Source organism: Molothrus ater, chromosome 1 (assembly GCF_012460135.2).
Source record: "Molothrus ater isolate BHLD 08-10-18 breed brown headed cowbird chromosome 1, BPBGC_Mater_1.1, whole genome shotgun sequence".
NCBI classification, from domain to species: Eukaryota; Metazoa; Chordata; class Aves; order Passeriformes; family Icteridae; genus Molothrus; species Molothrus ater.
In genome coordinates this window covers 50136478-50163900 of record NC_050478.2, presented here as the reverse complement: position 1 = coordinate 50163900, position 27423 = coordinate 50136478, and the positions used below count along the sequence as shown (strand labels likewise).

Here is a 27423-nt window from a genome sequence, read left to right as displayed (position 1 = left end):
AAAAAATAATCCTAGGCCATTCATGTTTGAACACAGACAAGACAATCAGTGATTCAAAGTGCACTGTGATACTGATTAAAGAGCAGCATAAAAGCATTATGAAGTATAGAAAAAACACTATCATATACTAAACTAGGCAAAGTAAAAATACTGAAAAACAACCCGTTAACTGGAAATAAATTAGACATAGAATAACTACCATTAAATAACAGACAACCTCAATTTGTAACAGTACAGAACATCAAAATTGCTTCAGTTACGATTTAGCCAAAAGACATGGAAAAAACATCAATGCACTCAAAAGATAAATGAAAGCTCAACTGATGATACTGAAATAATATAGCCCATAAAACTGAAACACAAATTACATTTACTTACTCTAATATTGCCCCAACCACAGCTCTTCTTATTCTAGTTTCCTGGATAATAACAAATGACTCCAGCTTTAAAAAAAAGCTTTCTTAACTGAAATTAAATTGCCAGATACGCCCTGCTCATCAGAAGTAGATCTATACAGAAGTCACATATAATTGGATTAAAAAGCAATAAACAGACAAACCCAACAGAATTTCCATCTTTCTTTCACACAACTTAAGTACAGTCCCAAGAAGACCTGAGAGAAATACAACCCCATTAAAAAAAACAAAACCAATCTATTCAATTTCCCAGTAATGAACATCATTGCTACCTGTTGTATTAAAATGGTAACAAAATAATATTCTTAAGATTAGTAGTTCCTTTCAAAACAGCCTAACTTACACTTGGTTATTCATCTGAAAACAAACATAACTTTTAAGAATACTCTCCTCTTGCACTAGTTTCAAGTTGCTATCTGGGGTGCAGCAGAGACAACCTAATGGTCAAGGCACCAAAACATGTGATAGAATATGAAAAAATCTGTGCTGTTGCTTACGTCAAGTTACAGGAAGAAAAAGTTCTCCTACATAAAGCCAAAATGTTAATGTGCAACACTCAGTGGGATATACATCATACATTCAGTCCAATGTGCATAAACTACAGAAACTACATCTTAAATGGTAAATCCATATTAAGAGACAAAGCACTTAGTGGAAAGGAAGTATATGCACAGAAAAAAATTATAGCTAGGGAAAAAAAAGTGTCTTGGATGCATGTTTGTAAAAAATTTTCAGAGATTGTCAAAATTAATATATTACTGGTCTCTGAGCAGAGCCAAGTGAACCGTGTTTGTATGTTTTTGGCAGTCTAACGTAACCAAAGTAGAATTACTGTGTTGCTAACACATGTACTGTGGTAGGAGACAATTAATTGGTTTTGTGTCCCAAATCTCAGAAGAAAGTACAGAATAAAAATAAACCAAGGCAGGGGGCAGGGCAGGAAAAGCATATTCACAGAGTTAATACTCATACTGCTATTGATAATCTTCACATTAGGACTACAGATAAATGCCATCGATGATTTCTCATGTCAGTTCAAAGGTCGTCCCCAAAACTTTAAATTTAAGAAGCTAGACCTGAGAAACAGGGATAAGAAGTTTCGCAGGCAAAGACAGCCAGTGTTGGGGAGCAAAAAACAACTATGAAAGCAGGGTGCTGTACTATACTTCCCATCCCTGAAAGCAAAAGAAATTTGGAGAATTAAAAGACTTCAGGGAAACATCAACATAATCTCTGGGGCAAGTTCAGGGTTGTAGAAGCTGTCTCAAGCCTACTAGTGGTCTACTTGCCTAGAGCCTGTGTGTAAGACAAACCTCTCCCAAATCACTTTCTTGTGCACGTAAACAGTAGAACTGGTGAAAGTACTCGGAACTGTAACAGACTATACTGTTCCCACTTTGCTAGGTAAGACAGAAAAATTGCACATTTTCCTTAAACTGTATTGTATGGGAGTCACAGCTAGGACTGCAGAGCAGAGAAGCTTGTCAATGTTAAGCTCAATTTGTCAGAACTAGCCAACTTTTCACATAAAGTTTCAGAATACTCCCTACAGGAGCCGAAGTGGCACAAGCTAAATCCCATCTGTCTGAGAATAGTTAAGTCGGTCTTAAGACAGCACAGTTTGAAACAGTTTCCATTTAATAAATAAAACATGATACTGATTATCTTAGTGCAATGGTCCGATTCCGAGAGCCCTTAGGCCTTGTCCCTCTTCTCCGTTCCCATTTCCCCTTCTGAATCCCATCAGTTGTTTGTATTGTTTTGAAATCTTATTCTTTCCCCATTTTTTTTTAATTCTTTTGATTAAAATGGTCCACAGAAACCATCTAACTGCCAAAAAGCCAAGTCCTGAGAAGTTCTATCCAAAAAACAGAAAAGAAAAAAGTATGTAGCAGCCAAGTAAGTTATTTATGGGCAGAGTATTGCCTCTCCAGAAGAGATACAAAGAAAGCAAGCATAACTCCACAGCAGTGATACTGTTTCTAGAGAAAGCTCTTCTCCCAAAGCGCACTATGACTTCCACGCACAACCTCAGCTAACCTGGACAGATCTCACCTGGCATCACAGTAAGGAGGGAAACCTTGCCATAACTCCCTGGACCCTCTTTGTAGAAGAGAGAATGCTGTGGGCTGTCTCATTCCAACTGGGCAATCACCCCAATGCCATGACAAAAAAGGAGATAATTATACTAACAAGAGGACCAACGCTATTCCAGACCCCCACCAAGTACAAAATATAACAATTGTTCTCTTAAGGAGAACAATAAGGGGGTACTAGGAATGTGACATACTAAAACCACTTAAACAGAAATTTAAAAGAAAAACCTACAGGAAAAAAGAAACAAAGACATAGGTGTTCTTTTCAGTTTCTACTCATTCTTGCATAGCTGGAAATGAAAAACAAAAAAATGGCAGTGTCCTAAAGCATATACATTTATTTTTTAAAGAAACCCTGCTGAGCATTTCATAATTCTGTACAAGACCCACATCTTTACAGTAAGTTTTTAAGAAAATTCATGCTATAAGTTTAAATCAGGCAACTTTTACTTTCAGCAGACAAATTGTATACAATACATCTAGGATTCACAATGAGACAAAGAAGTGTAGAAAAATTTCAGCTCAATTTGCTCCTGTTTTGCCTACAAAACATAGAAATAGCCTTATGTAAAGACAACGTCCTATTTTTCTTTGATCATTTTGGCAATATCCATCAGTAACAGACAAGCACACAGATAATTCTCTAAATTAGGCAGTCTATTCAAACAGTCATACAGCTGTCAAAAACTATATTTAAGCTCCTCTGGCTACCATGCCAAATTTCAGGAAAAAAGATAAATTAATGAAAATTTTCAACTAAGAAGCATGGGAGAACAAATGAGAGGGTCTGCCCTTTTAATAGAACACTATTAGTTTGCAATTGTGCTTAATATTACACAATATTTTAAACTGTATTTGATATTACATTATCTTCCCACTACTTGTATATGATATTACATTATCTTCCCACTACTCACAGGATCCCTATTTGGAGATATTTATGAATCAAAGCATATTTTGTACAGTACAGTATAATTTACAAGTTCTTTATTTGTGAATTAACCTACTCATAAGGTTATTCACATACTTTAAATATATGGTAATATAATACAGTACTTCAGAGCACTCTTAACTACCAGTTTCAGTGCAAGGGGTGAGGGGACAGTGAGGTTGGAGGAGAACATAAAACCCAGTGGAGAAACTGCATTTGAAATCTGATGCAAATAGAATAATGAAAGAAGTAATCATGGGGTTGTTTGATGCCTGGAGTAGTGGGAGAGTAACGAAGGTATAAAATAAATCAGATGGGGCACAGGCAGGCAGGGGAGAAGTACTGCTTCTACCTCCCACAAAGCCAAATGCTTTCACACTCAGAAGCTGAGGTCCAAAGGAATGTATTTAAGTGCAGGACCCAGCTCAATGGATGACAACACAGTGCTGCTTGATCTCCCTTCCAGCTCTCCATCAGCACTGCCCACTGGAGCCCCGTGTACAGTGACCTACTGACACTGCTGGAAAAGCCTGCACTGGCTCCAGGAGCTGGCATTTCAAATACTACACCCTTACTAATCTAGAGTCAACACTACATCATGAAGGTCCTCACAAAGTAACTTCCTCAGCAGCAATGGCACCTTACCATCATCTCACCCTTCCCAACTCTTTATCTTCACCCCCGTACAGCTCATTAACCAGATACAACTGACTAAGGATAAACAAAAACTTGCGATTGCACTTGTTTTCAGAAACACAGATGAGTTTCACGATCCCATCCACAGCTGTGGCATCCTCTGCACAACTATAAAGCAGGAAGAATTTTATAGAAAATCAGGCCAACACTAGACAAAAACTAGAGCAGGCAGTGAAACCACAAACGGGCACTGGTTTCATACATCAGTGTGCTCTGGAGTGGCAGGCATGCTCTTTAGCTGTAAGCTGTTATCAGATCCAGACAGCATACAAGTCTTTCAGCCTGAGCTTATGCAATCTTACTAATGGACAAATTATTATATAATAAACCCTACCTGAAGCCAACACACAACTCTTTCAAGCATCTACAGAAAGTAAAGAGAAAAAAGAAAAAAAAAAAAGACCAAAGAAAACCAACCACACCCCATCACACCCTTCTATGCTTATTCACAAACCAAAAAAAACTTTTTACTTGGGCAGCAGAATTTAGGACAACTTTCACATTCAACCCAAAAATGCAGGATTTTAGCAACAGAAGGGATTAACAACATTTTTCCACAAGCCTGCAGAAAAATTCAGTACTTGCTAGAAAAGAGGAAAAAAACAAATATCCCCATTAAGAATGCATTTCAAGTGTCAAAATTCAATGAGTTAAGCTTAGACCTGAAGTTGTTAACTTTACCAAACTACCTCATAAAGAACTAATAAAATCTTTTTGTTACAGGATTTTACACAGCACAATACAATAAAATGATTGTTCAACTGCAGCTAACTATTTTTCAGATATGTTAAACTAAACTTTACCTCTTAGAAATTTCCTTTTAGTATTCTGTTTCAAGCACCCTAAATGCCAAAACAAGAGAATACAGTCCATGAACCTATCCTAAATCTTTCCAGAGTAAACAGTTTCCAACACTCTAACTACATCTACCAAGCAACTGAAAAAAAGAAAACAACAACAAATCAATAAAACATACACATATAGCCAGACTTCAAAAAAACTAACTTGAAAATAGATTATAAATTAATGTTTTAATCTACCAGATCTGTCTTCTACATTTATATCAAACTTTTTTAATAGCACAGCAAGATTCATAGAAAAAAAATATGTTCAAATCCCAATATTCCTTTTTTGGATTAAATAAGAAAAACTGTTCAGTTGTGATTTCAGAGCTGCTAAGTCTTTCACATTAAGTTATGCAAGCTGTAGGTGGGTGGGGGGGAAATGACACTCACAGAAACTCAAAGGGCTTTTTACCTGTGCTATTACAGCAAACACAAAAAAAGATATGACCAGAAGTTTTATAGTTGCCACTCTGCTTTCTGGATTTCCTAAAGCAAAACAAACCATGGTTTTCTTTCAAACTTATCTATGTAAAATACCACGTTCTCATTTCCATGGGAAGAAAAATATTCCCAAGGCCACTGTCATCCTGGGTATTTCAGAGCCCAAACTACACCAACTAACAAGAATCTCTGAAATACAACATAGGAAAGATTAATTCAGTTTATTAATAATATTTTATAAAAATAACTACAGCACATTTAATCTTTTACAGAAATAATCAGAGAAATAGATGGGAATAAACTGTAGTGTGTTTTTACTATTTTATATCACAGAAATGTGGTATTTAAAGTCTGTAGTACAGTTCAACCTATTTTTAAACAAGAAATACCTAAAAATATTTATATATTAAATTTATATCATGTTGTTATTCCATATGCTGAAGTACTGTGTCATTAAAGGCTGTTTAAATTTCAAGAAATAACTTGCATCAAATGCTACCATCAGTTCAACTACCTTCCTCAAATGCTATTTGGTGTCAGTTTGACCTGGAAAAGACATCATCTGTCCACTGTATCAATGGTCACTCATTTCTACTTCTACACAGCCTTCTCTACTGTGAGTGCTTAAGTGCTTATGATTCTGTAATCAAACTAGGTCAGGCAGGAGAAAAAAAATCTGTCTGAACAGCCCAGAAAATGAACATACTTGGTTTTTAAATACATTTTTTCAACAAAACCAGCTCCACATGCTGGTTTGTTCAGCAGCCACGGATTTGTTCAATGTGTTCAAGCCGTGAATTCTTGAATCCACGCAAGGGACAGAGGGGCGACATAGGGGCAAAAACAAGAGGCAAAGAACTAAAACAGGAGAGGGCAACAGCTCAGGCTTCAACACAAGTGTTTCTGAAACCATGTCATCCCTCTGATACTCAGTTTTCCTGGTACAGAAAAAATATTCTTAAAAAACAGAAACAGGAAGCATTTATTAAGGTATCCATGCCAGCTGTGCCACTCTTTGGGCAGATAAAGGCCAGCAGCTTGTATTTGCCTACAAAGGCTTAACCAGTACAGGTTCTCTTTGGGAGTATCTAAAAGAAAAGGATCAGTTAACTGATCTAAGCAGGTAACTCCAAACATGTCATCTCATTTTCCTCACTCTGACAGGCTTCAGTGGTTGTGGATGATGTAGGTTAACAAAACACTCATGATCAGTTCTGACAAGATCACATGTTCTGCAAGAATGTTCTTGATCACTCAGGAGATGGAAACTTCTACAGGCTATTATCAAAGACAAAACTATTAACTAACTAATCTGATGGAAGGAGAAGAACCATCAACAGCCTCAGATGTACCAATGCCAACCCCAAACTAAGGAGCAATGACTGTGTGTGAAAATTCAGACTATTTCCGCTTTTTCCTCCTCAAGTTAGCAGAAAACTCCTGGCTTGCAAGCAGAATTAAAAACCTGTTCTGTAGCATGGGTAACAATCACATCCAAGACATTTCAGTGTCAGCCCTTACACCAACACAGACTGATACTGGCTATAGGCTTTCCAGGTAATATGGCAGCTCCAAAACCAAAGGTCTGCTGCTATAAATAGTCATGCTTTTATTATAAGCAGTCTCATTATAAGTAAGTGCCTATTATTGTGACAGCTATTTATTTGTAATTACTATTTGCAACACTAAAATACACTTCAATTAGTAGAATCCCTTTTACACTACCCCGTCACTACAATATTGTAGGGTTATGTACCACCAACCTGAAGATTTTGCTTCCACTGAAACTGCTGTTAAAACCAAGGCCAGTGTACTTTTTCCTTCCTGATATAAACAATGGTTACTAGCTTATTAGTAATTACCCAACAGAATTTCACTTTGAAGAACAACATTTCAACCAAAACTAAACAGCACATACACTTACACATACACTTACCTGTTTGCTTTTGGAAGCTGATAACAAATACATCCTAGTGTACTGCTCAACTAGATGTAGGAAAGGAAGTGGGATCTTAAAATGGCATTTATTTCCTCTCTTCATTGTCTGTCTACACTACCTCAGCATCTCAGACAGACCTTACATAGCAAATATGGTAAGTTTGATTGTGCTGATCAGTTACTTCAAATCACATATTTTCTGCACTCAAAAGCATAGTTTTCTAACTGGATCAGAGCTGTTCATGCTGGCATCATAAATATCCAAACTGGCAAGGAAGAAGCGGAGTCAAGGGAAAGCAGAAAAAAACCTCTCCTCTTCAATGCAAGCAAACCATTCCAGCATATCATCCACTTGTCTTAGACTAGAACATTTATCTTCCACATCATGTAAAACATATCGTTCACACTGTGTAGTTTTTTGTTCTTTACAGCACTTTGCACAATCAATGCAGTTAATGTGTTAACTACTTCTGCAAGAGTAGCTTTCAAGAAGCTGCTTCCTGCTATCTCTCGATCAACGAAAGATTGCTCTGAAAAGATGTAGTCAGTGGCAAACAATAGCAGCAAACTTGTCTACATCACTTGCCAGTGCAAGACAGATGAAAAGCTTGTGTAGGTTCCTTCAATTGTGTTCTGCCACATACATTCCACATCCCACTACAGCCACTCAACGAGTATTAGCACAAGGCAAAGGCTTCAAGGCACATTCTATTTATTCCCACAAATACTCTTTTACAATATCTCGTGTAAGCTCCCCAAACTCCTGAGCACACTCTTAAGAATGTGTCATACTTCTGTCTGTTTCTGGGCCTTATCAAAATTGAACGAGTCACTCTGAGAATTTCAACCACTACATAATGGAATTAACTCCCTGAATAACTTGCTTTCCTACACAAATCAGAGCTAAACAGAATTTGAGCACTGTTCTAGCTCTTCTACTGAAACATGCTAATCTATGCTAAAATGAAAATACAAGAGACAACAGACAAGACTCAGACAAGGGATTTCATTTTAATATAGCAAGAAAATTCTTCCCAGTGAGTGTGGTCCAGCATAGAAATGTATTAAACAGAGGTGTCAGAATCTCCATTCTTGAAAACATTTTATAAGTGATCTGGAAAATATTATTTCAGTGTTGGCCTAACCCAAGTTGGAGACTAGATCAGAGGACTTCTAGATCTAAAACTATTCTACAAGTCAATATATCTCTCAGCTGGGCCCAACATCTCAAAACCAGGACCACACTATTTCTAAAGCTCATGCCAGGGAGTTTGTTTGCCTTTTAAATTTCAGTTAATATTCAAAAGATGAAAACAATGAGCACTAACACTCTCAGTACTTCAATCTGTTACAGACACAATGTGAAAAACACTATCCTTAAAGGAACAATAATTTGTGAATTAAAATGCTTAAGAGCTTAATTAGACTAAACTCTTGGGTTTGGTGTACAATCACTGATTCTTATAATCAGTAGAAACATTAGTCTCCTTAAAAACTAGCTAGTTCACACACTCTTTTCCACTACTATTCCATGTGTTGGTTCATTTGAAAGATGCCTTGTCTGGTTAACAGTACAGTTAGAACTTTCAGCTCTCTCTCTTAGAAACTGTAATAAAAAGAGATTGGAAAACTCTTCACTAATTAAGAAAGCAGTCCAACTAGAATGCTTAAACTGAACATTATGTTTAAAATAAATAAAAGACCACATATAAGGGCTGTTATTTTCAAATTAGTTGTCTTCATATCCTAATGGGGTTCTGCTTCTCTTATAGCCCAATCTTTGTGCCTTTGAAGTGTCACTTCTTTCAGACCTTTTACTTTCTGCCATTTAAATGACTACAGCCTTAGCTTGCACTTGACACACTTAAGATCAGAAGGCTGATCTCTACCCTGGTATAGTAAATGGCTGGTTGTCTTCTGGTTCAGGGTTTGTTTTGGCTTTTTTCCACTTTTTTTTTTTTAACTTAAACATATTCTAGAAGAAATCACTAAGTGAGTCAAGTGGTAGACACATTCACAATAAGCAACTATTCTATGATTTGCTTCCCCAAAATATGTTGAAATATGTGCCACCTCAATTATTTCTTCCCAAACACAGTGTTTTGTTGGGCCTTGTTACTAAGCCACTAGCTCTTTAAGTTAATAGCCACCAATTGATATTTCAGGATACTAATGAGATGATTTCCTTTTTTTTTGAGTAAGAATATCAGCTAATTTTAAAACAGGCTTATAGAAAAAAAAATCCCCATTTTACAGCAATTTCACACCTGGTCATGATGCGCTACCTTCATCTATGATATACAAAATGACTATGCACAGCCTTTTCTCTTACAGCTATGTACAAGTGGCTATCTCAGTGAACTAAGAGTACAGTTTCATGGCATATTTAATCCAATTAAACTACTTATTTGTAGTAGTACTACTATGAAGCTAACTTATTAACTATATTAATGACGATATTTTTACTTGCAGGATTATTTCCCAAACCAAAACTAGTTACCACTGGAGGGGTTATTAAAATATTGTAACATAGGTAATACCTTGAATCTGAGCTAAGCAGCGTGTCAGAATTTCCTCTAAATGGTTGACTTTTAGCCTTCTTGTGATAACAAGGCTGATGAACCCTTCTGCATACATACTCTACAAGAACTTCTGATGCAAATGGTAAACATAAATCAAATGTGACATGGTTTACTGTCCTGTAAGTTACATATATGTTCTGCAACAGTTTCATGAAGGACTACAAGTGCTCTGGCATAATGAAAAACTTCAGCATGAACATATATTCTATGAAAAATAAAAACCTTAAAGAGATTAGGGAAGTCATTAAAAAGCAAATTACTAGGGGGAAACACCACTTAGGGCTGCAGACACTGATGTGTCAACAGAGAGCAGTCCCTACCAAGCAATGCCACTGCAGCCAACCACCATTCCAAAGACTTGCTTGTCACTGCTCTCTACTCCAGTATGTAACATAATTACATACAGTATTTTACAGCAGCTACAATCCTGCACTGTACACCTAGATGTTGCTAGGGAATGCTCCTATCTTAGATATTAGTCCAGATTTGGCAGGAGCACCCGTTTGCCCTCCACGTATTCAACTCCTGACTTAGGCTTGCCTAGATCATAACACATACTTTCCTTCATCAATTACTGTTTCCAGTCTGTTTTTAACAGTTGAAGTAATCTCTCCAAACACAGCTCCTCATTACTGCCCAAACATATCAGACAAAAACTGCTAGCTTTGACTTTCAAGCATCACCCCCTACTTTATGCTGGCATTGCTACAAAAAGAAGCTCTTTTACTAGCACCTGTGCTATCATTTCCCTCCTGACAGCAGGAGCATTTCTCCAGCCATTGACAGAAGCAAGGAAGTCCTCTGGCTGAAAATATCTTGCTGCTTTTGACTGAAGAAAGTGAGCATCCAGCCATTCTGGCCCCACCTAAGGACACTGAGCCATGGCCTTAGGCCTTCCAATTTTCAGCTCCTTGTGACAGTATTAAATGCCTATGTCTGCAGATCAGTTTCTGGATGTGCTCAGTTCATACCACTTATTTTTGTAAATGCTCTCCTCACTTAGTAAGGCAGAGTAGTTCAGTTTTACTGACACACAAGACAGGAGGGGAACATGTCAGCTCGAGGGCTCACAGAATTCACGTTTTCTTCAATGATGCTCCCCATCTGATTTTTTTTAAACTATAAATGTTAGTTTGCCTGCTACAGCGTTTTGTTTCTTGCTTTCTCCCCTAACAGTTCACATACATAGTTTAACACTATGCTGCATTAAAATCCTCTCAGGAGTTTCTATCATTACTATATACTGACCAGGCAGATACTAAAAACTCCTTCAGACAAGGAAGAAAGAAAGGAAAGAATGAAGTGTCAATAAGCTCTTGGATATTAAATAGAAAGAAATGGTCCTTCACTCCCTTTTGCTTCCTGGAAAAACATGAGAAATCTTAATTTATCTTCTTGCTCTTTTTAAATGAGAATCTTCTATTTTTCTGCATTAGAAAACTAACAAAGCAAAGCAACTGCCAGTATTCAACACCCCTTACTCTATCTGCCAGCATGTTAAAAACTTTGCAGCTCAGAGTTTACAAGTAACTCTCGATCTTCCAGAAGCATTTCAGAAAATAATCAAATTCATGTTCCTTAACATCTAAAATAATCTTAAACAATCTGCTTCAGAAATTTAAGTAGCAATCATTAAGAAAACCCACCAGAACTCATCTGATCATGACAAACCCCCCAACAATTTTAAAAGTTTTTGTAACTAATTATAGGTTGATTAAACATGAAGTGCCTGAGCAAGATCCCACAACAGCAGTGGTCTAAGCTTATTTCAGATTTTCTCTGATATAAGGAAGGAGAGCATCAATTTGATGACTTCTTTTTTCCTAATACCACACTGCCTTCAGATTTATTTTGACATTATCTCATTTTGTGGGAATTCTTCATTTAGAACATTTACTCTTTTAGAAACACCGGTATGGATTCTTCTCAGTTTCATTCTCTTCAGTAGAGAAAAACAAAAATGTTATGTCTGTTTATAAGAAAATAAGATTTCAATACAAATAATTAGTTTTTCAATACATTTCCCTAAACAAATAAAACAGTAGAATACAAAAAGTAACAGAACATAATTTGTTTTCAGACTGTCCTTAAAGAAAAAGATAAATCCATACTGGAGTGTTCTATCTGGATAAGCAAGCTTGCAAACTTCAAAGCTATTCTTCCCTTCAAAAAAATCTTTGCTGTCCCCACTTCAGGATTTAGAGAAGTAAAAACAGACATTAAATCATTACTGAACACCACTCAAGGAGTAAGAGCAACCCATTTAAAAGAAAAAAACTTCTGAATTCCCTCCATTACCACTTTCTTCCAGCATATTTCAACATTTGATACTTTTAGAAAAATACTGGTTTGGAAATAAAAACAAGAAGTTCAAGTACTTGTCCACTTGGGTGGGGGAGGGGAAAGGGAGAACAGGGAGACCATAACCAAATATTTTATATTAAAGACTGAACCAAATTGGCAGTAACTGAAACTGACTGACATCTCACTTCACTTTGGGCAATGTGAGCCTTACACCATGCACCAGGTAATGCAACTACTTGCTTTTCACTTGGATATCTGCTTCTATAAATATTTCTAACATTTGCATGGATGAGTAAGATTATTTGGCTCAAAAAACAAATAAAACATTTTAAAACTCCAAGTAGCACCGCAGCAACAAAAAGTTTCAAGCCCAAATTTGATCATACTTTTTACAAGTCACAATTAAAACCATCCCACGTTCCTCACAGCAAACCAAGCCTGGCTAATTGTCAGGAGAAAGAGTTCTATGCATAAAGCTGGAGCTTCACCTTTGAGTTGCTCAAATGCATACCTCCAGAATTACTCTTTTCACACTCATTCACAGACACCCAGAGGAGTTAGATGACTCCCACACACATTCCAATTAACCTCTATTGCCTAACACCTCCAACTCTTAAAAATTTAGCTTTTTGATATCCTGGATAAATCTGGCAGAAAAAGTAACACTTGCTAGGAACACTTAAGACATGTCTCCACAGGCAAAATAATTTATGATGAGAATTTGAAGAGCATAGTCTATTCCACCTGAACTTGTTTTGTGGACACACCTTTTATACTCTAAAAACTAAAATAGCCATAGGTTCTTCTGTTCAACCCATACTTGCAAAAGCAACAAACACTCCACACAGGAAAAATCCTGAAGCACAACAATTCAGGTTCAATAGTTATTCCATACTCCTTCCCTGCTTAGGCAAATAGCCTAAAAGCTTAACTTTGAAAGACATTACACTTCCATGTATGCAGAATTTACTGTAGAGCAGTGGGGCAAATTGAAGCTGAACTGGTATTTGCCATTTGCCTGAATAATTCCAAAATGAGTTTCAAATAATGAAAGTAACCACAAGAGTTATTTTAAAAACAATCATTTAAAAATTCACAAAATAACTGGGTCTAACGTATGGCATCCTTATTCTGTAAGGTATACAGCAATAAATCCACCTGCACATTATATTAGATGCTGCTTAAAAAGGAAAAAAAACCACATATACAGATATTGCTTTTCCAGAAGCTTGACTTAATACAGAAAACTAATTAGAAACAGTTTATCTTGGAAAAAAACACAGAAAAAAAGGTAAAAGAAAAAAAAAAAATCCAAACATGCAACCCCCAAAAATTCTACCACCCTTCAGTGAAAAAGAAAACATCTCCCTTAGGCTGTGGAAGAGAACTGCAAATACTAAATAAGGTCTTGGGACCTTATATCTCCCCACTTCAAAGCAACCATGTACATACATTGTTTTATTCTTAACATAGTTTAACCACCATAAATGGTTAAACTAGGTTAAGAATAAAACAATGTATGTCGACCTCTTCCTCTAATACTTACTGGATTTAGCTTTGCACTAAACACATTGGCAATAAATACTCACTAGAAACGTGGCACAAACTAGTCATACAACAGGAAGAAGTTATCACAAAGGACACAATTTACACTGTCCTGGTTCTATACTGTAACACTAAAAAAGAGACTACAATACCGACTTCAATCCCGTAATTTGCCATGGTACAGTTCCACGGGTAAATCAAGTATCTATAACACACATCCATACGACTTCTTACAGAAGCAGCAAAATTAATTCCAGCTCTGGAATTTTTTCTTATTAGTAAAAACGAAATCAGACTACACACCAAAAATATAAAGCTTGCCAGATCCACTCATGCTAAGAAACACGGAAAGGAAACCAGCACACACTAAAAAAAATTAAAATTACATATGGGTTATAAGATTTGAGTTTCCTTCCTTTCAAACGCTTTGTTTCTTTAAATTACAGCTGATGGCTTTGGGATTTAAACCGAACATGCAGGCTGTGAATAGAGAATGCATGTCAGGAAAAACTGAACTAACCATGTAAAAGGCAGAATGGAAAGGAGCCAGATACAACAAATAACTGACAAGGGAAATAGGCCTGGTTCTAGATCAAAAAACAATTTAAAAATATAAAGAAATCATACCCTCCTGTACAGATTTATTTTCAGTTCACATCCAAAAAAGCTTAGGATGTGAACTGCAATTTGTACTACTTTGCTAGCATAATTACATATACAATGTTATTCAAGCAGGCACCATATGTATATACAAAAAAAGAAAACTAATAGCAAATTCTGCAGTATTCTGTAATTGTGTATCAAGGAAGTCTTTATTTGCACACAGTAAGACACCAGTTTTACCTCATTTGCTAATGAAACCATATATATATCCCAATTAGAAGCTTTGGAAGTACTACATCACATTTTCAAGCAAATGACAACACTATGCTGATCCCCTCACATCATTACACTGTTATTTTTATCCATAGCATTCAGATCACGCACAGTATGTATCTAAATGTCCAAATGGCCTTCTTACTTTAAGAATACTACTGATTTTACCACTAGATAGGAAGCAGAGAATGCATTATAAATCATTCAAGTCAACAGCAGTTTTTACAAACAGAGCAGAGGCACAATAAATGAAAAATCATATGTCCAAGCTTCAGCCAGGTAGCCAAAAGCTTTCTTAAATAAGAGCATGATCCACACTAATTTGAGGGCGAGTGCTGTTTGGTTGGTTGGTGGGTTTTTTTGTGGACACAGCAAGGGCATTCATAGACATCCTCTTCTCTCCCAATATTTTTAAATTACAATCCATTTACAAACCTGTGGCTAAATATTTATTATATATTTAAAAATTCCTTTCTTTCGAAGTATTTTTAAGAAAGCTTAATTTGTCAATTTTGTATGCAAATTACACCTTTCACTCTTCTTCTTAATAGTTGCCTCTACTCAAGTTTAGTAATGTTACTTTACCTTTTAATTCAGAACCAAGTCCACAGCCTGACCCATCTTAGTGGAAATCTAGGTGTATAACCAAACTGCCTATTACTATCAGTTACAGCATGTTTTAGAAAACTTCTGTGTTTCTTGCTTGGAGGGCAATAGAACCGTCCCTCAATAAATTTTATTTTTAGTTTCACCTCATCCATAAATAGACCTACACACTATCATCCCAAAGCCTTTAACTGATCTCTGTGAGAACAGATAGAATACCTGCTTAGTAATTCTGTACATTGTTTTCCTTTTAATCTTTAGCTCAACAAAACCCTTGGGCATATACTCAGCTAAAAAATAAGACTGAGCGTTTGACTAACTTGTAACAAGTGTTGTCACCATTCCCCTGTGAAGCACCCCTCTCTCTTCTGCATACAATTTATTACAAGATTTTGCTGGTTTGGGTACATTTTATACAAGATTTTCGTTTGCCTCACTGTTCTCCTCTCAGACATAGTTTAAGGAATAATTTTAGTTAAAGTAGCTATGTCAGTGCAGGAGTAACTCATCCATTTAAAGACTGACTTAAGCCACTCCAGAGCAGTTGTACAAGTCATACACTTAGGTGTTAAATGTGTAGATACATTTATAGATAGATACATTTACAGATGCTGTCTTCAATCAGACACCACTTCAACAGGCCCAGCACAGCTCTCCATGGACCCTGCTGACGGAAGGAACAGAAGGCTGGAAGCAGCTTCAACTTTAAAATAAACCTCCTGTTACTGTCCTACAGCTCCTGTTAACAGTGGTCTCGTTTGTTAATGTAAGTGTTACGCAAACACCTCCATCAAATCATTAAGAATTGTATTTACAGTATGCAGCCCATTTCCTTCACTTTAAAAAATCTGGTAAAGTGAATTTTGCTTGGATAAGTAATACTGCCAAAATTACTTTATCAATTCAGTGAACTTCCTTGCTTAGCAAAGGCCAAGTTCTGGTTCTGTTCCTGAGATTTTCAGCATCCCTGCTGGGGAAAATGTTATTCCTCCTAAAGCTTCACAGATACTTTTCCTCAAGTCACCTAAGATCCATCTGTAAGTATTAACAGTGGAATTACAGAACTTCCAAATTACAGCCAACACTAAAGTTCTTCCACAGCACTTGTCCTCAAACACAATGTAAAGCAGACATTTATTAAATGCGCCTTCTGTCAGGATTGCAGCCATTTTTAAAAACAACTCTCACTGTTCAATCACATGAATATAGAACTATCACCTAAAATTGTTATTCAGTTTTACCATTACAGCTGTGAACTTACTAAAATGCATCCATGATCTATACAGCTACAGAAGCTGAACTGTCTCGTGAATGGTGACAGAGCACTTCTTTTGACTAATTGCAAGAGGAATTTTAGAGTGCACCAACTTTCCTGGGAGTACTGTTGGCCTGCACTGGATTCTGGATGCAGTTTATTCTGACACAGCTTTTTTACAGAAAGGGGCTTGCACTCTCTCCATATCTAATACAGCCCATGCATACAATTAATACACTAAAATTCCCTTCTCCCTAAGCCAAAGTTTCTTTGCAGGTAAGAAATAGCACAGGAACATTTACATCTCATCTATGAAGGTTGCAATGTTACAGAACAAACAAAAACCAATTTGAAAGCATGTCTTCAAAGAAATCACCATATTTCAGCTTGTTGGCAGTTTTAGGAAGAAAGGAAAAAAACACAGCAGGGGGGAAAAAAGTTGAGCTTGAAATTCAAGTCTCTGGCCTAAGCTTACACACCACCACTTCAGCTCATTTTAAACTGAGCAGTGACATTTTAAGACTATTTGAAGGTGCAGATTTCCAGCGTCTGCCACTTTTCAAGGTGAAATTACATATTAAAAAATCTATGAAAGAACCCAAAAGTTTTTCCCAATTTTCCTTCTAAATTTAAGTCTTGAATCCTTCCAAAGTTCCAGACAAAAATAGCAGTTGGCATCTCATGGAACATTATACTGTCACAGATTTCTGCACAGGTTGTTTAACTTTAATTGTTACTTTCATTTCTCATGGAGGCGGAGGAAGGAAAAAAATATTTTTCCTTTTTTTTTTCTTGTAAAGGAAACTCCTGAACAAGAAATGTGACTTTTTTATCCAGTACTTTGTAAAGTACTAGCTCTTAAAAACATTCAACGCATCACAGAAAACTTTTGAGTCACATCTCCTAAAATACTGGCAGTGTGTTTTCTGAAAGACTTAGTAGCTTTCAAATATTCACATTTTAATAATCACAAGTGAGACTAGTTATACTACTATGTACAAGTAATACTCACCCTTCTGCAGATGCTTTATTGTTACCACAAAAAAAACATTCCCCGGACTCTCAATTTGATATAGACACTGGGGACAAACAAAGAATGACCTTTAAATTTTTATTAATTGGTTAAAGAATCTGAATGTGCCAACCCTAAAAAAATTAACCTATCTTTGAGAAAAATCCCCACTTAGATGTGAAGATTACACTAAACGTGCTGGTAAAAACTCTTCACTGAAATGTGTATTAGTAAGAACCAAACTCACAATAGCTGAAACTAGAGTTGCTAGACTTAAGCAAAGACAAACCTATCCTGCTAGAACTAAATTAGCTTCTCCAAACTGTTAAATGCTTCTCATCAGAGAGAACAAGAATCTGAACTTCCAGCTTTAAAAATGAAAAACTTTTCTCTTGCTCCAATACAATCAGTATGGTGCTTTGTAAGTTAGAAATAAGTATCTCGAGTAATGTACAAGTCTGTTGTCCCATTCCTGCCACACATTTGTGCACACACTGCCTTTCTTTCGTGTATGAATAACAATTTTGCAATCACCACGGAGTCCTGGTAATGTTAAATACACGTGCATGATGCCACAACACACCGATTTCTTTATCCAGCCACACATTTGTTGCTCATGGACGGCTCAGCCCGGTACTCTCTTTCGCACCTCCCTAGACACCCTAGCTTTAAACAGCGCTCCGTATCGCCGTGCTTGGCGATATGGGACCCAAACCCCCACAATTTCCAGCTATCGATGAACTTTCTTGCGGCGCTCTGGAAGATCGGGATCGCACGGAGTTCTCCACGACTGGGAAGTTGGCAGGAGCGGCCGCCAGACTGAGCTCCCCCCCGGCCCCTCCCGAGCTCCCTCCCCGAGCCCGGGGCGCCCCAAAGCCGAGGCGGGAGCCCCCAGCCCAGCCCCGCCGTCCCGCCTGGGGCGCGCTCAGTCTCCCCGCCCGGCCGGCCCCGGCTTCCGGGAGCCGGGCGGACCTGTCCCAGCCTCCCTCCCGGGAGGAGAGGGACGAGCTGCGTGCCGCGCTGCCCACAGCGGGCACACGGATTTCCCCTCATTTCACACACACACACTCACACACACAGAGACACGGCCACACACACAGACACGCACACCTCCCTCTGCCCGCGCCGGAGCCGCCGCCGCCGCGTGCCGCCGGCTGGAGCCGAGACGAAGGGAAGGGAATCGCCGCCGGGTCTGCCCCCCGTTCTGCCTCCCGCCCGCCACCCCCCGCCCTTCGGAGGAGTGACGGCGAGCTCGCCCCCAGCCCGGGTGTGCGCCCCGCCGGGCGGGGATCGGAGCCGCCGGCCGGGCTGGACGGAGCCAACTTAGACAAAGGGCACTCCAGACTCCATGTCTCCCCGCTCCAGCTGTCACCGGCCGGGAGCCCGCGTGTCTGCCCGCCGGCGCCCCGCGGGAAGGGGACGCGGCTGCTCCCCGGGAGCCGCCGCCGCCCCCATCCTCCCCTCCCTTCCTCCCTGCCGCCCCCTCCCCTCCTCCCCTCCCCCATGACAAAGGACCCGGGTATAAATAGCCGCTCCCGGCGCCGCCGCCGCCTCAAGCCCGCGAGGTGTCGCTCGCTCTCCCGCTCACTCACCCGCCCCCCCGCCGCCCCGGCTCCGAGCCGCCGCCGCTCCCGCCGGTGCCGCCGCCAGCTCCGCTCGGCGCTCCCGCTCTGCCTCCCTCCGCCTCCGGCTGCCGGATTCACCCTCCCGGACCGAGCGCCAAACACGCCGGCCCAATCGCCATCGCGCTCATTGGCGAGCGCCGAGCGCCGCCCCCATTGGCCGGACGGACGCGGCCGGGGCCCCGCCGGGCCAATCGAACGCGGCGGGGGGCGGGGCGAGGGGCGCGGCCTCGCTCCCCACGTGCGGGGGGGGCAGGGAGGGGTGGGGAGAACTCTTTGTTCTCGCGCTGCCCGCGCGGGGGGACGGGGGGCTCGCGCTCCCCCCGCGCCTGCCGCCCCCCGCCCCCCGCGCGCCCGCCCCCCCCGCGCCGCGCGGCGGGGCAGGGCCCGGGGCCGCGCCGCGCCGCGGAGGCTCTGAAACCCTCCGGTCCCCTCACGTGGAGAGGGGCAGAGGGAGGGGACAGCGCAGGGAGGCAGGCGAGAGGATTGGCGGGCACCGGGAGGGGCCGCGCTCCCGCTCCCGCTCGGCGCCGCTGCCGAGTTTGAATCGGTCCGAGAGCGGGAGAGGCGTAACGGCCCTAACGGTCCCGAGGGGCGGGAATGTCCGGAGTGGGTCTTCCGTGCCCGCCGCCGCTCCGCTTGTTGCTGCCCCGGCGCGGGAGCTCAGCCGCCGGAGGTCACTCCAGCCTTTCTCCACCTTCCGCGGGGAAAAATGAAATTGCCAAGATAAGTTTTCCTGGCGGGTACTTAGCCCTTCCCGTGTGACCGCATCCCTTGCCACTTCCGAGATACGCTGGAGCCGTACCCTTACTTCCACAAGTGCCGTCGTCCAGCCTTCCTTACCAAATATCACCTCCCCTCTTCCTTGTGGCTACCTCAGCGCATCTTCAGGGGCAGAAATGAGCAGCGGCCACTGTAAGGGGGTTCTGACTAAGACAAGTCTCTCGCGGAGGAAATAAATCACAAACGCGCCCACGTTGCCAAATCATGCCGTGGGCTTGCGTGGCTCACAGATGTGACACGTCGGGAAAACGAGGATGTATCAGCCCTGGAGGCTGGGGACAGCCCACGCCCGCGGGGCAGCCCCGCCGCTCCCGGCGGATGTCTCGGCCGGCTGAGTCACTTCGCAGCGCTGCTGCCTCGCGTCCGCCCGCCTGACCTTTGCTCGCCCAAACTTTACCGCCGCCAGCCCTCCTTCAGGGCTTCGCACCGGCGGCTTCCTCTGCCTCGCTGCTTCGCATCCAGCGCGGCTTCCCCCTGGCATGGGGGGATGTCATAAATCCCAGCAGCAAAGTGCTCTCTCCGCATCAGGCTCGCATCCTGTTGCTCGCTACGTGCTGTCTCCAGCCTCTAAGGTTGCTGTCGTTTTCCCTCGTTTCTAATCCACGAGCCGTGCTCATCAATCTTGTTGCCGAGGCTGTATTTAAACCTTCAGGGTCCGTGCACCTTTACTCTGCTGTCGTCCTGCTCTCTGGTCGCTCCAGCCTTTACTCGGCTTCAGCAGGGAAAAATAAAATTGCCAAGATAAGTTTTCTAATTATACTCTCCACCTCCCTTGTGACCAGGTCCCTTTCCCATTCGTCCCACATCGAGTGCCACTTCGATGTGCGCTGGAGCAATCGACACATCCTTGCCATCCTTCCTCACCAAATATCAGCTTCCCTCTTCCTTGCGCTTCCTAGCGCTACCTTAGCGCTTCTTCAGGGTCAAAGTCCAAAATATGAGCAGTGGCCACTGTAATGAGGTCCTAAGTGATAAAAATCTCTTGCGAGGAAACCACATATGCACCTTCATCCCCAAATAATGCAGTTGGCTTATGTGCCAAGTGAGGCTCAGTGTTCTCCTACTTAAAGGCAATGTACTTGTGTGTTTTTATAGTCTCTTTCTATGTGAAAGTGCTTAAAATTTCCGGACTTCATTGTGTATTAAACTTGGAGTGAGGTCTCAAGTGTGGACATTCCTGCACTATATGTTCTTGATTTACCTCATGGCCGTAAAATGGGGTTTCTAATAGTAGCTCTTCTTTTTTTTTTTTCTTTTTTTTTAATCTCTGGGGTTTCATGAGTTGCAAGCAAAAAACATGCAGCAGAAATTATTTCCTGTTACAGTTACTTATCATATCGTGGTAGATAGCTATAACCTTCCTCTAATAGAGTGGCTGACAATTGACAAAAATATTACATTTGAAAAATATTAATATTTTCTGGAAATTCAGCTATTTTGAATCTATTCTGCCCCAAGATGGCTGCCACCACCAAAATGGCTACCCAGTCCCTTCACAATTTAGGTTTTATAATTTATTTTGATCCTTCAAGTTGCACTTCATAAGATCTGGTTTTGGTCAACAAGAAAAAAATACAATTGCTAGATGAGTGTTAAGTGACTTAATGTAACAGGTACGTTCAGCCACAAGGTAGAAAGATCTGCATCACAGAACCTACCCTGTGAACTAAACCTCAGCACAGATCACATCCTTTTCCTCTCTTGCACAGCACATTATTCACACCTGAAACTGATGCTCACTAGAAAACCGTACATGTTTTGAACTGAGTTACTCTTTCTCCTTTGCACTGTACAAAACAATCTCTCCACCATCGCTCTATTCTAGGCTCTTAAAGCGATGAACTCCTGTCAAGAAACTCCGTGAGGTGATGATTTCCTGATCCATAGTTCAGGCTGCCTCAAACATCCTGGAGAATTTTAGTAACAGTTTGATTCTCTACACAGGATAATGTTGCAACGAGCTCCTCACAGACTTTCTGTTTTCACAGAGTAAACCAGCCAAGTAGTTCTCTGTTTCTGCTGTATTTCTGTGATTAAAGAGCAACTATTTGAACAAGGATCTGTATTATGCAGAGACATTCAGATTGGATCTTTAGGCAAAAATAGTGCAACAATTTTTGAAAGAATTACAAAACCTGGTATTTTGAGGAGTCCTTCTCAAAGGAGTGAATTCTGGTGGCAGCATGGAACAGTGCTTTTGAGAAAAGTGGCTAACATTGAAGAAATATTCATGTGTTATAAGACAATGAAATAAAATCAGGGTCAAGAAAAAAGTATTAGTTTTAGACCCTTCTGGAACTGTTGAAAGCATTTGCCCTATTTTTATAGCTAACACACTGTATAAGAGCTTTTTCTATGTTCACACACATGAATGTAACATGTATGTTCATATTGTATGTATGACTAAAATAGTAGAATAAAGATTTGTCAGGGCTAAATCACCAGCATCAATCAGACATTAAAAAAAAAAAAAAAACCTGTTTGACAGCAACAGAGGATGCTCCTAACTATGATTGCTTCTGGGGGGAATACTCATGTGCCTCTTTTCCCCCTTTAAAGAGTGACATTTGAGACCAGGAAAAAAAGGTATAAACAAAATTTGGCTACAAAGCAAAATTAACAGTTAAGTGGTTTATTTTAGATATTTTTAATATCTCAAGTACGGTGGTATTTCCAAAGCATAGATTATTCTTTATGCACTATTATCCTAAGATTTCCTTGTAGTTGGAATCATATGGGGTTTTTTCATCAGGCTGGGGGAACCAAGCAAGACCTGTTTGGGAACTACCTTGGCCTGGAATAACCAGAGATGCTGGCCAGTTTTCCCCTTGCCCACCAATTTTTTTTTTCAGGAGAGGCACAGCAAGGCTGCCCCCAGCACCGGCAGCTCGGAGCAGACACGCCGGTAGCTGCATGTGTAATTCTTGTAGATAAGCTGGTGACTTGCTGATGGCAGCGTCGCTTTCCTTTGTGCTCCGGAATGGCAGCGTAACAAAGCTGCGAGCAGCTTTGGGCTGGCTCTCCTCCGTGGCGCGGGCTGGTGGCTCCACGGATCGGTCACACAGCCTCCAGAGCTTCAGCCTGCTCGTGTCTGAGCTCCCTTGCTCGCTGGAGGGGAGGGAAGGAGGATGCACACCCTGTCCTGGTTACACCTACCCCTACAATCAGAGCCGGTAGCGCTGCAAGTAGAATTTCATGCCGTAGAACGTTTAGGAGCGTGATCTTTGTTTCTTTGTGTTTTCCTAACCTTGTACTTTCCTAGAGACCCCAGCTTGTTGTGTGCCTGAAATTTTGCATTTTGGCCCATGTGAATTTGATGAGATTTTACAAAATGTTTACATACATGGAAATGTAAGTACAATCAAAGATCTAAAGTAAGTAGAGTCTAAATCTGTAATAGCATTTATCTCTTATGCACAGCAATGATTACACAGAAATCAGCATATAAAATGGCATATCATAAAATGGCATATCAGAGACCTTTTTAAAGTATTGGCCTCTTGTAACATTATAAAAAGCAGGGAGTTTATGTTAACTTTTAACAAGCAATTAACAACCATGTTTTGTAACTAGCCACTTTAAGATCAGCTATGTTTTTAAATGTTTTACATTAATATCTTACTGGTACTTATGGACCAATTTCCCTGAAAGAAATGTAACCTTATGAACGGTTTTGTGCATCCTTTCTGACCTCTTTTTTTTTCCCATTTGCCATATGCTTCTCTGCAGAATTGGATTTAATAATCAGAAAATAGGCCAACATAACTGTGGGTATGGTGCTCATTAGGCTAAATGAGGAGAAGACGAGTCATTGCAAGATATGACATAAACAACTGTGTCTGTCAGAGCTGCCATGTCTCAGCAATGGTGCTTGAGGGTCCTGCACTGTCCTTCCTGGAAAAGTAGGGTGCTGTGGCCTGAAGGCACAGGGCCTGGGGCCTGGAAAGGACAGCAGCACAGACCCACTGCCAAAGGCATGCCCCTGAAAGAAGCACCACACCGTGCTCTAAGGGTCCCTGCTAGAAGAAGTTACTCCTGCTGTGGACTCTTTGCCTGCTGTGCAACTAAAGGAGTGGCTGCCAATTCACTTGATGCACTTTCCACAAGAGCCAGTACCTGGAAACTCACCCAACCAAAGGAGAGATTCTCAGTGTCAAACATGTTCAGTGGCAAGTGTGGACATATTGTCTAACAATGACAATTAAACAGACTGCATGCATGGAAAAAAAGGTAACCTTGCTAAACATAGCCAGGATTTGATGCAGCACTATTAGAGGAAAATGCACAGATTTCTGTGCCATTTACGGGCTGCCTGCATCTGATGCTGTGAATGGTAACGCATGCAGCTGGTTCCTAGCTCTGCAAATACATCAATAGCACACACACACCCCTCACACACATCCCCAAGTAACAGAAAGCTACCTGTCCTTTCACTGAGTGTTTGCCTTGTGTGTCATGGTAAAGGTATGTAATACATTTTTTGCTGGGTATAAGTGTTTTCACTATGCTGCGCCACCTCAGCTCTGTCATACTGTGTTCAAGGTTTTACAGGGGATGCAAGACAAATAAAAGTGGGAGTAAGAGTGATACAAACAGCTGACACAAACTATGGTTCTATATTAAATGCAAGACAGTATCCTTTTGGCTAAAGAGAAATTTTGCTGAAAGGAAAGCTCCATTGTTGTTTTTATGCAACAACTTGAGCAACATAAGTGATTTCCCGTTAACTTTTCTAACATGCAGAGATGAAGCTTATTGCATGTGATCATCCATTTCAATTTGTGAAAGAGATTAATTGACTTCCCCTGCCTTCAACTGGAAATGTTTTTAAGACTTTCTGTAGGAAATTCTTTCACCTCAAATAATCTACTTCTGATTATTTTGTGGTCACAGGAGCTGATTAAGTTGTGTGAGGAAAATACATTCTCTTCCTTTCCTTTTCTGCTTGCATTTTCCTTTTCTTTTTTATTCCTTACTTCACCTGCATTTACTCTTATATTCAAACCACTTGAAGGCCTAAATGGTATAATATCACAAAATTGCCACAAAGACATATGCCTGAGAACTTAAATTGCAAAGTCCTGGCCCCATTTCCAGGTGGTTTTGGCAGCGTAGCCTGTATGATACTGCTGAGTGTGCCATTCACAGGGGAGAATTTTGCTGCAAATTTAAAGGTTCAAGTGGGTATTCAATAAGTGTTGATGGATGATGGTCTCCCATCAGGCCAAATCCGAGATTAAAAGCCTGAGCTCTATTTGAATATTGTGTTTCTGATATGTCAAAGTTCTCCAGAGGCAGTGGTTAAATTACCCTAGCAGATGGACTGAGTTCACTGACTAGAATGAAATCTTCATGTTTGGCTGCAGAATGTACTTCTTCCGACAGCCACGTGCAACATACATGTAGAGATAAGTCAGAGTGTTTGCAAAAGCGAATGCAGTTGTGAAATCATTTACCCCTCCTCGTTTTCTCTTTGATATTTATGTCACGTCTGCTTTCAGCTCCTTCTTTGTAAAGGTACTGTCCTGTCCTGTTCTGTCCTAGAATTGCATGATCCTGATATCTAAAATAGTAGGAGGCGTTTGCACTTAAGGCAAACCTACATGCCTGTTTTGAAATAATGTATATTATATTATGTATATACACATAAGATCTGACATATTCAAGGTTGGTAAATTCATAAATGTAAACTTGGAAATAATGTTTATCAATATAGACTTGATTAAACTGAATGAAAATCTGAATGCCTTTATGGTAGAAAACTAGGAATGCCTATAGTCTGAAAGTGGATTTGATAAACTGTTAAATCTAGCCAGGAATGGTAAGTTATATCATCAAAAATCAGTATAAGAAGATGTATCTTTTTACTTTCACTGTAAAGACTTTACAGTGAAAGTAAAAAGATAATGATACTCATCCACCCATTAAGTAAAATAATGCAATTCATAAAAATAAAATGTTCACAATAGTTTAGGGAGATGTACAAAGTACATAATATCTATCACATTTGTACCCCAGGCTTTTTTTTTCCAGTCTTAGCCCTTGATAAAAACATCCACAAATCAATGCAAATTTAGAAAAGGGATTACCCAGACCCATTCACTATTGTGACATTGTGTCAGTGAGTTTACTTCCTAGATATAAGGATTTCTAATTATTTCTAAATAATTTTTTGCCAAATATGCAGTTTTTGTAATATAGACATCTCTGAAGATCAAAATGGTAAAAAAAAGTATACTCTGCTGCTGGTCTGAGAAAGCTGTTACTGGCAAAATAATCTATTTCTAGAATCAGAAGACGATAAGCTTTTCATGCTTTATGACCATGCTTTATGAAAGGATTGCCATTGCAGTGATTTATATGCATGTACAAATACAGACAGACCTGTACATTAAACTCCATCATGCAGTGATGCAAGACTTGGTCATGAGACTGACAGACAACGTTACATTTTATGTGTCAGCTGAAAATGCTGGGCAGATATCTAATGGAAAGAATGACCAATTTGATTTTGTATCCATCTTGTATCATAGAACAAAAAAGGTCATTGGTTTAACAATTTAGAAATGTTACATATCACTTTCCTCTCTGAAGCCTTCATGTTGATTATGAAACATACAATTAAGAGAAATTAAGGGAACTGGACCTTAGCCAAGAAAATTATGAAATAGCTGAGTGTCTATGCTGACTGATGCTGGGAAATGTTTTTTGAAGGATAGATGGCTGACAACTACATAAGTGTTGAAACCTTGTCTATAATTTACATTTAAAAAGTCAGATTTTGCTCTCAATAGTGCTTAAATAATACTGCGGGCAGAAACCCATCTTTTGCTTTCAAAGCAAGAGAGTTAAAGATGAGAAAAGGAGAAGACTAAGCAAGGCCTGTGCTGCACTAAATTTCTGCCGAAGATCTTAAAATACTCCAAGTCACATTGAAGGATTGCTTCATGAAGTTTAGTATCTGTCAGACTGAGGGTGTAATTCTGATTTTCTCAATCTATGTGGGCCTTAAGTGAATTTTAATTGGCATTACTCACTGGGAAAGCGAGATGAGATTCTAAGGCTGTAAGTAAGAAGGACTGAGTCAACCAAGTGAGTGAAACAGTGACTAACTAATTAAGTGAATGAGTGAGCACGGCATTGTTTGCTTTTGTGATCCTTTCTATGCATGAGTGAATGGCAGGGCTATTACATGTGTGTGAATGAGCGGGTCAGGCGTGCTGAACAATCCATACATTTGTGTGGTCTTCCCATCCCTTGATTAGACTAATGAGCCGAGTGTTTGGAATATTAATGCATGTAGACAAGAGCTAAACTTGTTATGTAGTTGGGAGACAAATTAAAAAAAAATATGATCCATAGCCTGTCAAAGTCTGTTTTCAGTTTCATATGTGTAACTCTGGATGGGGTAATCAGCTGCTCCCTGGCAGGTTGCTTCCAGCTCGTTGGTTGGTGTCAGGGAGCTGAATGCTACA

At 40.2% G+C, this 27423-nt stretch overlaps 1 protein-coding gene across 2 annotated transcripts in view; it reads right to left on the bottom strand.

Annotated features, from left to right (window-relative positions):
- Positions 1–19196, bottom strand: part of EZH2 (enhancer of zeste 2 polycomb repressive complex 2 subunit) — a 50487-nt gene extending 31291 nt beyond the window's left edge. For both annotated transcript variants that reach the window (XM_054516696.1, XM_054516707.1), the window contains exon 1: positions 19136–19196. The gene's annotated coding sequence lies outside the window, so the exon portion shown is untranslated. The remainder of the gene's footprint in view (positions 1–19135) is intronic.
- Positions 19197–27423: the final 8227 nt, after the last annotated feature.